This window comes from Ambystoma mexicanum, chromosome 10 (assembly GCF_040938575.1).
Source record: "Ambystoma mexicanum isolate Mex_15411 chromosome 10, UKY_AmexF1_1, whole genome shotgun sequence".
Taxonomy (NCBI): domain Eukaryota; kingdom Metazoa; phylum Chordata; class Amphibia; order Caudata; family Ambystomatidae; genus Ambystoma; species Ambystoma mexicanum.
Window position 1 is genome coordinate 678,729,710 of NC_090932.1, and position 13,443 is coordinate 678,743,152.

The window sequence follows — 13,443 nt, forward strand, 5'->3', positions numbered from 1 at the left end:
AATTTGTGGCCCACTAGAGAAATTTTAGCTCGAAGAGGTCAAATAACAAAACAAGAAAATAAATGTCGGTTTTGTCAATTACCAGAGAGCGAGGAAACTTTAAAACATTTGATAGTAGGTTGCCCCTTACTAAAGGATTTACGTTGTAAATATTTTAAAAAACTGTACGAAAACTATAACTGTCTAACTAAAGATGTACTGTGGTCTAGAATATTCTCCTCACCTCTCCAAGCTGTTCGTATAGCCACAGTCCAATTCCTGCTAGCCCTAAATCTTGAGATGAGCCCCTAAATAGATGACATGTGTTTTGCAACTAATACCTCCTTGCTGGTGGATTACTAGTGGTTCCAATGATGTGGAATTTGAATCTATTTGGATTGATTTTAGATGAAAACTCAGATGATGTATATATATGAATTGCAATTTTATTATTTTTTTTGCTGTTAATGAGAAACAATTGAAGGTTGAAGTAGTGAGGTTGTAGGGTTTTGTTGAATGCTGATTTTGAGCTTGATTCTATCTTGTTTTAATTTGTGATCAATTACGTTACGTATTAAATTGAAAGGTTGATTATCAACCAACCAATAAAAAAATAATAAAAAAAAAAAAAAAGTATATATGTGGCAGCCCTAATCCTTTATGGAGCAGCAGAAATTGTGATCTCTTTTCTTGTGTGAGGGTGACACTGCTCGAGTTTTCCTTCTCAATGTCTCAGCTAGATGGTTTCACTGGCGTTCTGGCAAGACTCTTAATAAATATTGTGATCTATGGTCTTCATTTATTGTGAGCACTGATGTGAGGGGTGAAAATATGCTTGCATGTGGCCCCCTCTCATACTGCTGGTCCTGTGGTATCACTGGGGCTTGCACCCCCTCTACTTCCCAATCTTCATCATCATGTCTACCCAATCTAACTCTGTCACTTTCTTCACTCCTGTCAGCCTCCAGTATGAGATCAAAAGTCACTCTTAACAGGCTCCTTTACATATGTTCCACTCATTACCTCTGGCAACATGTCTCTGCCCCTGTTTTCTGGGGTTATTGTCCCATTTCCTTCTCCCCACATTTCTGGCATATTTCTGCTCGCACTTTAGCTCACCACCTTCCACCTCTTAAATTTCTTCCTTTCCTTGTGTTATTCTCCTATTTTTCTCATTTAGTCTCTTTACATACTCATTCCTTTCTCTTACCTTCCTTTTCATTCTTTGCCTTTCCTGTTCCTCTCTCAGCACGTCCTCCGTCTTCTCTCCGTTCACTATCTTTCTCTCTCCTTGCATTTTGCTCTATGGACTATGTCTCTTCTACACACCTCTCTAGCTTCTTCCTTTCTTCATACTCTACTACCTTTACATAATTATTTTCTGGGTCCTTCACATCTAATTTAAATATTATCTTTCCTCCTACCCACTTCTCTTTATTAATCATTTTCACATCCTGGATTTCTCCCCAACATCTGTCCTCATGTCCCTTACTCTCTGGAGTTCCTCCTTAGCTGCTTTTAGTTGCTGTTCTAAGCTATATAGTGTTTTGTTGTCCTCATTTCTTAGCTGTGCCATTAAGCTATCTTGTGCTCTACTCTCCATTGACATTAATGGCACCTTCTGTCTCATTACTTTGACCCTCTTCCTACTCTCGTCACTGTCATCATAAGGGGATTCCAATCTGCGAATGCTGTACCATGTTGCTGCCTCTTGTAATGGGTATTCCTGGGATAATCAGGGCCACTACCTCAAGCAGTGGAGGTGGGGCTGTGGGCTGCACACAAGTGCACTCCTCAGAGGGAGGGGACAGCAGTGCTGTGGACTGTGTATGCCCTTCCTCATGGACATTACGCATCCAGTCCTTAGGAATCTGTCTCCTCCTCAAAAGCTTTCCACTGCTCTAGTATGCCTAACCTGCTTTGGAGCTTGTTATCCTTGTGTATGGCATGTAGATATGTGCACATATGATGATTACAGCCCCTGAGCTTGTAGCCATGGCATAAACATTTTGCCAGCAGCATCTTTCACCCACTCAGCATGATATTTAGTGATTTATGCACTATATCTAGGTAATGTCTTGCATAGGTGTATGATAGCTGTATCAGACAGTAACACTATGGGCAATGCACAGCTTAGCACTACACAAATATTGAGCTCATCAATAATCAGAAAAAAAAACGTTCACATTTCTCTCCCACTTTTTCTTACTCACACCCACACCCCCTTTTTCCAATCCCCATTACAATTTCACCACTTGTGGTCATTATCTGCGGCCACGACTCAATGTCCAAATCCTACCTCTAGATCACACCAAAATCTACTCACAATTCATACTTACCCCATCAACTTCGATCAAACAATACTATCTGCTACTCTAACAATATACAAAGAACACCTCTACAGGACATGTCTCAACACAATGCTGGTAATCAACAATTACATCAATTTAAACACAATACAATACAGCTGTCTTTCAGTTCCCCCAGGATATCCATCTCTATCTCTTCTGCACCCCCCCTAAGAGGTTGGGCTCCAAAGGGCCCTGCTGTGCAGCCTTCCCAGACCCTGCTAAGGGATTTCTCTTAATCCTTTATGCACTTCTCCGTTTCATAAATACATTTCCCCCCACACAGTACATAACATACCTCACTTCTGCAGATCTTGGAGTGTACCCGGCATCAGGGGTCCCCACCAATCTGCCTGCTCCTCTCCCAAGTCCAGTGGCGGGTCCACGATTGCTTGCAAATTTCCCCCTCCTCTACTGTGCTCATCTCCTATCGCAGGCTTTCATTCCATTCTGCCTCGCTGTGCGTTTTTTTCCAGGCACCTTAAATGTATGGTTTTCAGACTCATTTGAGATCTGGGGACTAACACTTAACTAGATTCAATCCCTTAGTTTTTTAATGTGCTCCTACATCACTCACATCCTCTCCAGTGTGCTCCTGGTAAAAGCCTAAAGGTGCACATGTCCTCCATCAAAGTCCGTAGAGAGACCGGCCAAAAATCAGTAGGCCTATACAAATAGGTACACACACACTCCAGCATAAACACAGAAGACATTCAAAGTGACACTTTTTTTAAGAGGTGTTGCAATTTGTAAGCAGAGAAACAACTTACTTTGGCATCCCTATCGATGGCTTCCTATCGAACAACCTATTTTATTCAAATCCATGTGCCTGGTTCACCGAGCCTTTTATAAAGGTGGGAGCAGAGTATTTGCAGGAGGAATTCTTCACCATCTCCCTGCTCGTTCCATGCGCTCACAGGCTGCGCGACTACTATTGGTTCCTCGCTTTAAACGTGTCCGAACTGGCGGTCGTGCCTTCTCTGTGGCAGCCGCCAAAGCATGGGACCAACTTCCTTTGGCTCTTCGTGCAAATACTAACCATCTGGCCTTCAGGCACGCCTTAAGACTTTTTTTTTTAACTTGGTCTGCCTCACCTCTGTACCCTTAGCGCCAAGATGCCTTTGCATGTATGCTGCGCTTTATAAGTCCATATAATATAACATGGATTTACTTTTCCCATCTAATATGCAGTCATAACACATCTTGTATCAACTTACATTGAAACATTTTACAAAACTTAAGATCGATATCTGAAATGTTCAGGCGATTCTTGGCACTATCTTACATCATGGGACACCAAACACCATTGATTTGGAGCCCTTGTTTCAATTTAATCTGTTTAATAGGACTCCCCTTTCCACCAAAATGATTGAAATAATTGTTCTATTACATTTTCCACAGAAGTATTTTAAATCTTTTTAAGACCACAGGCAATTGTCTGAGAGGAATAGCCATTGTGGAAAAATAATTTTGGCAAACTTAATCTGATTTACCCAAGAGATTGGTTTGCTAAAACACTACAGCACCTTTCGTGAATTGCATTTGCACACAAGCGCCAATACATAATTTTAAAAAAGGGCATCCCTATGGATAGATATAATATTTGAAGGTTAAAAAAAGCAGCAAAGGATAAAGAAAGTAAATAACTAGGACAAAAAGTTTCTTTTGAAATTTCAACCGTAATTGACCATGCTGACTTTGCTATTCTCAATCTTTGACTTATACAAATGCATCGTGGATATCATTCCTCCTTTGTGGTTTCCATTATCAGCTCTTCAGTCCTCTTTAAAATGCATTATTTTAAGTAGTTTCTAAACAAATTGGCATCCTTGTTCTTCAAATAAATACAACACTATCTCCCCTCTTACTTTGCCCAGACTTGTCTTGACACATCCTGGCTCCAACAGAGATTTTAATCATGTTGAATAAATGCACATACTATACAGGAGTGGGTCACAATGACATTAATGCCCGCTGTGAGAATAATCCATTAAAAGTATGTAAGCATAAAATACAAAAAAGTGACACGAGTACTGTTACCATGTGACCCAATTTGAGGTATTCACAGAATTGATTGGTGAGCCGCCATCTCGAATCCTTTCTCCAAAACCTGTTGCAGCGAATAAGGCAGCCATAACTCAAACCTGCTGCTAGGTAGAGTGGTGGGTGTCTGAGCACCAAAGTGTTGAATGGACGCCTACGTCACACTCCTTTTGGCACCACCCCTGTTGCCAATCTATGCCTGCATACGGACTCTTGCACCATTCAATGACAAGGAACTTTCCAGTGGTGAAACAGCATCACAAAATCAGTTATATGGCCATTGTTACAGAAGAACTGGACACCAACAAACATGCTTTGATTATTGTGTGGCAATCCTTACATTGGCACAGACAGGAATTATTCGACAGCCCATGACTTGCCCTCCAGCATTTACCCTTGACTACTGCATAAGGTGATGTTGGACCAGATGGACCCTTCTGGAATCATCCATTATCTTAGTGTCTCTTGACGTAGTGGCTTTGAACACAAGTATTTTACATGAATTTGGCATTGTATCTTGACAATCTATTAGATTTAAACAGCAAAATTAGAAGCATTTACAGATGTTGAATGTTTACTACTGTATGGTCCCTACTTACGCCAATCTTTTTATGGGTTGGTGGAAAAAAAACTATAGCCTGGTCAGAAGAATAGGACAGATTCATCAATCATGTGGTATACTGGCACCATTATATAGATCTGGTGATCATTTGGGACAGACCTATGTCACTTATACTTGATTATGTGAATTGTCTAAATATCAATACATGCAATCTCAAATTCACCATCATTGCTAGTCCAGATTAATTGATTTATCTTGATGTTAAATTCAAAGTGGTTAGTAAGACTGTAACCTCAACTGGTACAGCAATCAAACTGCATCCAATTCGGTTTTGCATGCTCGAAACTATCACCCAATTCTTTTAATTAATATTCTATCTCATGGAGAACTATTTGGAACAAAAAGAAACTGCTCTATGGGTGAAGATTTTAAAGCGACAGCTAGACCAATTGGGGAATGTTTTTTTGAAAGGCGGTTATTCTAGCAAAGTATTGACCAAGCTTATGAGAAAGAAAAAATAAAGAAACAGATCGATATCCTTGGAACAAAACTTAAGTGTAGAATCTCCTACCATTAAATTCATCACACCTTACAATGTTCCATCTGCCAATAATAGAACAATCTTTATCAAATACTGGCCTATATTAACAAGTGGCAGTGATTTGAATCAAGTGTTAACTACCACGCTGCAGATCACATAATCAAAAGCACCAACTCTTAAGAATAAGCTTGCTCAGAGTATGCCTGGGGCATTGGAACAGCAACAGAAACCCTGGTTATTCAGTATTAAACAAGCAAATTAATGTTATCAATGTAAAAGATTGAACATTTGTAATTTTGCAATAATTGGCGACACATTATATTATGGTCAAGATGATGTTTGGAAGACTGGTCAAGTGATCACTTGTGTTACCAAATCTGTAGTGTACCCTGTAGGTTAAGGTACATTGGATCAAAAATAGAACCCTTAAAGTTGAGAATTTTAATGGAGACACCAATTATCCTTTGGCTGCACATTTCCAAGAACAGCACAAGAAAGAACATAATTTGGAGCTTTGGCACATGTTAAAGATCACTAGTGGAAAACAATTGAGATGTCTGGAATCTAGACTGGTAATCAAAATGGGACTATTAAAACCTAATTGTCATAACAGTGATGAGGAACTACATATTTTTGGATTGAAATACAGACATCTTTTTATTGGACAATCAATGTTTCTGATATGACATTTAACTATGCACTCTGAAATTGTATCTTATTGATCTGTTTTTCTAACTGTCCATCTGTCCATCTTGTTTGCAGGCAATGGTAATATTTTTTTAGATTTACAATAGACATCCCATTTGGGCATTATAGTTAACACTGTAGGCACTTCATTCTGCTTTATTTTCTGGATCTGACGTCATTGTTTTCAATCTTGTTTTTTGCTCATAGATAAACACTCAATGAGGTTTTTATTGTTTTGAAATATTTGCACCTCACTATTCATTTTAATATGGTGTTTGGGCAACTGGCTCTCTTGCATCAAGTTATATTTATGAGTTTTTAGTTAGTAGGAGCTACAATGAGTTAAGCAAAGTAATTGCTAGTTCGTGCCGTTTACTTTATTCTAACATGGCACTTTGATTCACTTGGGATCCTATGTTTGTCAGTATATGGTAATTGGGCCAATAAATCCTCTGACTTGTTGCAGGGACTCAGTTTCTAATTTTAAATCACAGAGGTGAGTTGTTTGATCAATCAGCCTGACAAAGTACTTAGGTGGATGGAACAAGTGGCAGTTTGAAACCCATTTTTTCTTTTTCTTTTTCAGCAGATCATTGCTGAAATAACTGATGAATAAAGCACTTTTTGAAAAGGAGTGCCCGGGTCCTTTGTTTGAACATCCTAAATAACTGATATTAAAGGTTGCTGGATTTATAAAAGCTGGAACCCCAAAGACGTCTTATTTAGGTATTCAACCAAATATGGATACCAGCCGTATTAACATTGCTGAACACTCCTCATAAGCATGGTTATTAGAACAATTCTTGTCAATATTACATAAACATGTGTTTAGAGCTGCTACAATGTATTTGTCTTAGAATCAAATTAATCAGTTAAACTCAACTATATCATCTTGTAATAAAAAGTCCAAGAAGATGTTTGAGGAAATGCAGCAGGGATAGCTAAATGGGAGGGATTCCTTTACCGAAATTGTCAATTTCTGTGCTAAGAAGCTTGCATGAAGTTCGGGAGATGAGGGGATAGCCTTTATATGAACTAGGAACCCTAGACATTTAAAAGGGTGCGACTAAAGAGTTTACAATTATATGCTCAGAACTGGGCAAATGTGCCAGGTCTGTAATATTTCTTGATAACATCAGTATAGTCTGTTGTAATTTAATGGCAGTCTTCTGGACTTATTTTCTGATGGGGCAGCTAAAATCATGGCAGGGGGGCAATGTGCTCTTTTTTAACACTTTGTCAGGAGGTATCATATTCGTAATGATTTGATATTACTATTTACAAATTTGAGATTTTTAGAGTACACATGTGCTTTCTCACTCCCCATATTCAATAGGATTGATTTTTGGCACACGCATCACTGGCTGTGGCATAATCTCCAGTTATGAATGCAGGGAAATGCATTTTTGGGTTTAAGCGTGGAAGTAACGCACTGAGTAGGTATTTCACATGCTTTAGATAAAGATACAGCTGTACAAGCAGTTTAAATGTGTTAAAATATGTTTTTGGGGGGACCTTATATCACACCAGTATTTCTATACCCCATATCGGCATAGTCAACTGTATCCAGATAGCTTTCAATATTGCCCATGATTCCTGAAACTGGCAGCAGAACTGAGGCACATGGCTCTTAAATATAATTTCTGTTGACAGAGATAAGGTTCAAGAAAAAGTGGAAGTAATATCTTTAACTACCTTAGTCATTCCCTCATTGTCATGTCCTCAATTTCTGTTAATGAAGAATGATTTTTTTAACCTAAAAGGATGGATTTTTGCTAAAGTGCAACACTAACCTTGCCTTTGATTTATCATCTCCTAAATATTTCTTCCACCACTTGGTTTCAAGGGCTTTTGTGCTGGCTTTAGTTTTTGAAGTGTGAAAACCACAAGGGGTTTATTTTTTGCATTTCTGTTTCCAGGGGCCAGAAATTGATAGGCACGCTGACCAGTCTTATCATAGATAGTTGCTCATTCTTTACTGCTTCTGGAGCTGTATGTGTAGTCCAAGAAAATGGGCATGAGAGGCTGTGGATATGCTTTTAGATCGAAAAGGGTGTGGCCCAGAAAACCCTAGATTGCAGGGACCAAAAAAAAATAGATGGGATCTGGGCAAATCACAGAGAAGGAAGCAAGCAATCATGCCCAGAAAATGCCTTGCGTATGCATGTGGCCCAAGTATGGACCTAGAAAAACCAAAGATTTTAAATATATCTGGGGAGGCACATATGCAATGTACGAACGCTATAACAAAGTGGCTATTAACATCCCCAAGAAGCAGAAGTTAGTCATGGGTGCATTCAAGAGGTGCAATCATAGCTTTCAGTTGTTTAATCGGACCAAGCAATGGCGATTCGTGCAAAAAGCAGATCATTAGTATCCTGCAACCACAAGGGCACAGCTGGCTCTTTACTATGAAAGCCTCAACACAGTTTACAAGGGTAGAACAAGCAGTGTATGAGAGGGACCAGTGCTTAATCGTAATAATGTTGCAATGGCACTGTTGTGCTGGTGTACTCCCAGTGGTGTGGTTGGATTGGGAGGGCTCTGCCAAGATGGAAGAACCAGAGGTAGCAATTTTCAGCTACGGTTCACTGGATATTGGAGGACTAGAACTTTGAGTTAGAATATGAACCAGACGATTTCCTCACCTGCCAATCCAAGAGTTCGAGTGTTACCTTTGAACGTAGTTTACCAATCCCCAGGTTTGCTGGGAAAGCCAGGCATCCTGATGCAGGCTTGTTTTAGTTAAATTTGTACTCGCCTAATTTGGATTTGGTTCACTCTGTTGGATTTATGTTGGGAACATAACTGGAAACATCCAGGTTGGGAGTGTTGATCCCAGGCATGTGCACTGGTGCCCACCAATGCCCAAAGCTGGACAAGGGATGAAGGGAGTGGTTTGCAATTGCTGCAGATATGTCAATGGGCCTTCTAGCCTGCTCAATGCCATTTTATGATGGTGTATAGGCCAAGTGGCGCTGCAGTCACCTGTTTTTCACTCTGACTTGCTGATGGTGGGAGCTGACCACCGGATGGTCTTGGGGCACTTGTCAGAGGATAACACAGGTCCACTTGGCTTTGCAATCTTTCATCACGAAGTGACTTCCTGCTCGAAAACTTTTTTCCCACGGTCACACGAGATTGAACCTACTAGTCCCAAGAGGCAGCAGTGAATGGGCCGACAGAGCTCTGAATAGTATACATGTTTTCTATGGCCAATCCACCTCCATGCCGATAGTGTGTAGGTAGAGGTTGCTTGCTTTTCAAAAGATGGGATAGAGGGAAAAGAAAACCAGGGCACCATGCTCCCAATTCGACGATTTTAATTTTGCTGTCAACTGTTTCTTGATTTCAACGACGTCAGTTGGGCTTTAGAAATATCTTAATGAATCTGAGATATGTTGAAAGAAAAGGCAAATGATAAACACTGTTATAGTGAGCTATGGGCCCCTTTTCTTACAGAGGTCTTGAACGAATTTCTGGCCAGACATTATGTTTCTGCAAGCTAGAGAAGTGGTACTACTGTACCCATCTACAAGAAAGGCACAAACTCATTGCCATCATTCGACCACCCAATCACACTGCTGGACAGATCAACAAAGATGCTTTCTGGTTGTCCTGCTGAAAAGTATTGAGGAATGGGTCTTGAGAACAATGTTCTTTCCGACACTCAGGCTTGGGATAGGCAACATTAATCAATGTGTTAACCTCTACCTGCTCCTTTCCAAATATGGAGTCTCATGGGGACCCCAGTCTACGTGGCATTTATGATCTTAATTCAGCCTTCGATCATGTAGACTGGAGACCTGGGGCCACTTCCGAGAGGTCTAGACGCCTTACACAGACGTTACAGGCATCATTAGAGTCGCCAAGACCTTGCCAAATTCTCTATAAGCCACACGCTTACTATATTTAGAGGAAGGTGTGGGGTTACAGGAGTTTATGGTGGTGAACTATGGGGTACAGCAATTTGGACAGACTAGAATCTGAGATTTCTTTTCTCACCTGTCTTTTGGGAGTGCCTCTGACTAAACTGGGCTTCACCATGTTTCAGATACCCTGCTACTTAAACCCATCTTTTTCTGTTCTTGTGGCTGGGTCAAGGTGAGATCACATTTCTGAAAAATATCTACTGTCAATGGGTAATCACTGCAAAATTGGATGGGTGTTTGATATTAAAACTTCTCAAAATTGTGGGCTTAGACAGTGGGTTTTCAAATCCACTAAGTGCCTGTGAAAGTGCTAAAAAAGTAAGTTCTTGATGCTTTGGGGTAGTAAGTGGGAGGATCTGAAGCTTCTGAAGTCATCTGTAAAACCATATCCCCCCTTCTCTCACCAACTGCAGGGATGGCTACATAAATTGACTTGGTAACTAATCTTCATCGGTCATTACTCAATCAAGCTAAACTTAATGTCCTACATGTTACGGCTAGTGACCAGCATTGCTCTGGTACGAAGTATGCAAATGACTCCTGCCGCCTCTCGGTGCTTTAGAAACCCTGGTACAGTGTGTTCTTTTCTGTACCTTATATAACAACTTGCATAGATGTTACCTTTTAACCATACTAAGCGGTTTCGGTTTTAATTGTTGGAAACCTGCTTTTATGTTATTGAGTTTACTGGATGCTACTAGTGCATTTCTTACAAAGCATATGGAAAAATGAATATGATTTGCGTGATATTTTATTGGGTTTTATTCGATCCCGTATTGGATTGTTGGTGCTGCAGTTTTATGGATTGTTTTTGCAAATCTGAGATAAATGAATGAGGGGGCGTGGCTAAGCAGCCATGTGAAAGGACGTGGCTCTGCTGTCGCTCCCGATGATCCTTCAAACATCTGTATAAAACTATGTGAATAGAAGCCAGCTAGTACTGCAATTTGAAATGCGGGCATAGGACACCCTGAGGCGTGCCTGGAGAAAATGCCGAGCTGATTCCTACAGTGATTGAGGAGATTTCAGCCCGAGGACAGCCAGAGGCAGACACAACAAGGAACAGAAGATGGCCACTGTCCGTCGGCCACAGAGAACAAAGAACTTAAGGACAGCCGCGATGGACTGAAGGGGTGCTGCGCAACAAAAAGAGGAGACGGAGTGCAGCGGAGACCGGGGGCACAAAGTTCGATGACGCATGCTGGGTAGCCTGACTGGAGCCCAGCGCGTCCACGGGGCTCCGAATCGGCATATGGATGCGTGGTGACGGACGCGAGGGGCAGTCTCTGAGCGGCTGCCAGGACCTGAAAGAACACCAGTGCTCGGCCGCCGAGCACCAGAGTGGATCTCACGCGAGCTGATCTGTGCTCCAGGAACACAGATACAAGTATCCAGCCTCTCCTTGTGTAAGGCAGGATACATTTAAGCAATATCAGTGGGCGTGCGACTGCCAGCTGGAAACGCCCGTATAACGAACTTGCAAAGCACACAGGATGCAAGTGGGCTGGCAGGATTGTGAGGCAACAGATGCCTGGTATAACAGTGGTGAGTGAACCACGCTGGGCGAGTGCCAACGAAGCCAGAAGGAAACCCCCTTTTTTTCCTGACTACAGTGGTGTGCAGAAGACACCATTCAGAACACTACTCAGCCACTGCATTAGGTGGAGGAGGAGACCCATACACAAAAGTTACACCAGGGCTCGGAGGACAATGGAAGCCTGCTTCTCCTTCTGCTAAGTGGCATGTGCCCAGGAAATTAACCTGATATTGATGCCCCTGAGAGTGCAAGGGACATATATAATACAACTGGACCCACAATTGCACGCTGCTGTGCAAACACAATCAGGAATAATAAGCCATCCTACCCTGGACAGCTGCTGGATGGCACAATAAGAAGAAAGGTGACAGGCACTGTGGGGAATACAGGACACCAAACACCACATGAGATTACAACAGTCAGAAAAGATACGTGGGAGGACACGACCCACTCGAAACGTAATACAGCGCATGCTATCATAGATTGCAGCCTTATGAGGACGACGCTCCCAGACCCGGACTGATCTGGTGCCGGCAAAGATATACTGGGTACAGAATCAGCACATTACGGAGGGGCTGAAATCCGAAACGCAAGCAGGGTTGCATGATGTCGCTAAGGGCTTAGGGCCAAGAGTAAGCAACCCACAATGGAGGTCTTTGCCAAAACGCAACGGACTCCTACTGCTCCAACACAGAGCGCAGCGACAGCTTCAATTGGCAGTACCCCTGAAGGAGAAAATCTGGTCCTAGCAGCCATAACAGAACTGAGAACCTCATGGGGGACGGCAATGGCGGATCTACGGACGGCCCTGGAGAACAAAATAGACGCAGTGGGAATTGAAGTCACCCTACAGCGACAAGATGTCAGAGCGCTGGCTGAAAGAACAAGTGGTCTTGAGAGCGAGGTTAAAAACACAGAAACCAGCACAAATAACGTGAAGGAGATCCACATACTAAAGCAACAGGTGGCCAATCTTGAGAACCGAGCAGAGGAGGCGGAAGGAAGGGCAAGACGAAACAACATCTGTGTGGTCGGCCTGCTGGAGGGAGAAGGCCAGGACCCCACAGATTATGTGGTGAATATGATCCTGCAAGAGATAGGGGCAGACAAGCTCTCACAAGGGTTTACTGTTGAACGAGGTCACCGAGCCCTGACGAGGAAACCACGGCCCGGGGCCCCTGCTCGGGCGATAATTGCAAAGATCCTGAACTATAAAGATAGAAGATCTTGGAGTACTTTCGTAAAGGTGGAACAATAGAAAGGGCTTCCACCAACATCACAGCGTACCCTGATTATACCATGTTGGTGCAGAAGAAGCAATACAGCTGTGTGGCGGTCAGGAGGAGACTGCGCACGGCTGGGATCAAGTACATGCTTTTGTACCCGGCAAAGCTGAAGGTTTTGCACAAAAGTAGGGCGCTCCTTTTCGACACTCCAGAGGAAGCGACGACCTGGCTGGATTTGCAAGGCTGCCCGGAGCGAGATGGGGAGCAGGATCATGTGGAGAGTGACAAGTGAGGGGGAGATATTATGAATGCTGAAGGGATATATGGGGGGGGGGGTGCCAGTAAGAGACCTTGGAACATTTGAATAGTATTGCTGCACTTTTGGACTCACTAACCCTGTTGGACTGGAATATAGAGAATGAAACGCACAAGTAAACTGAGTAGCGGTAGGCGCAGTTGACTTACAGTAATCAGGAGCAGCAGAATGGACACAACCTACCCCTAGGAATTAGTAGTAAGACAGCCACATGGGTGACTTTACCGTGCTGAGCCGCGAGTACAGGCTATTGCCAGAAAGGGCTAGATGCG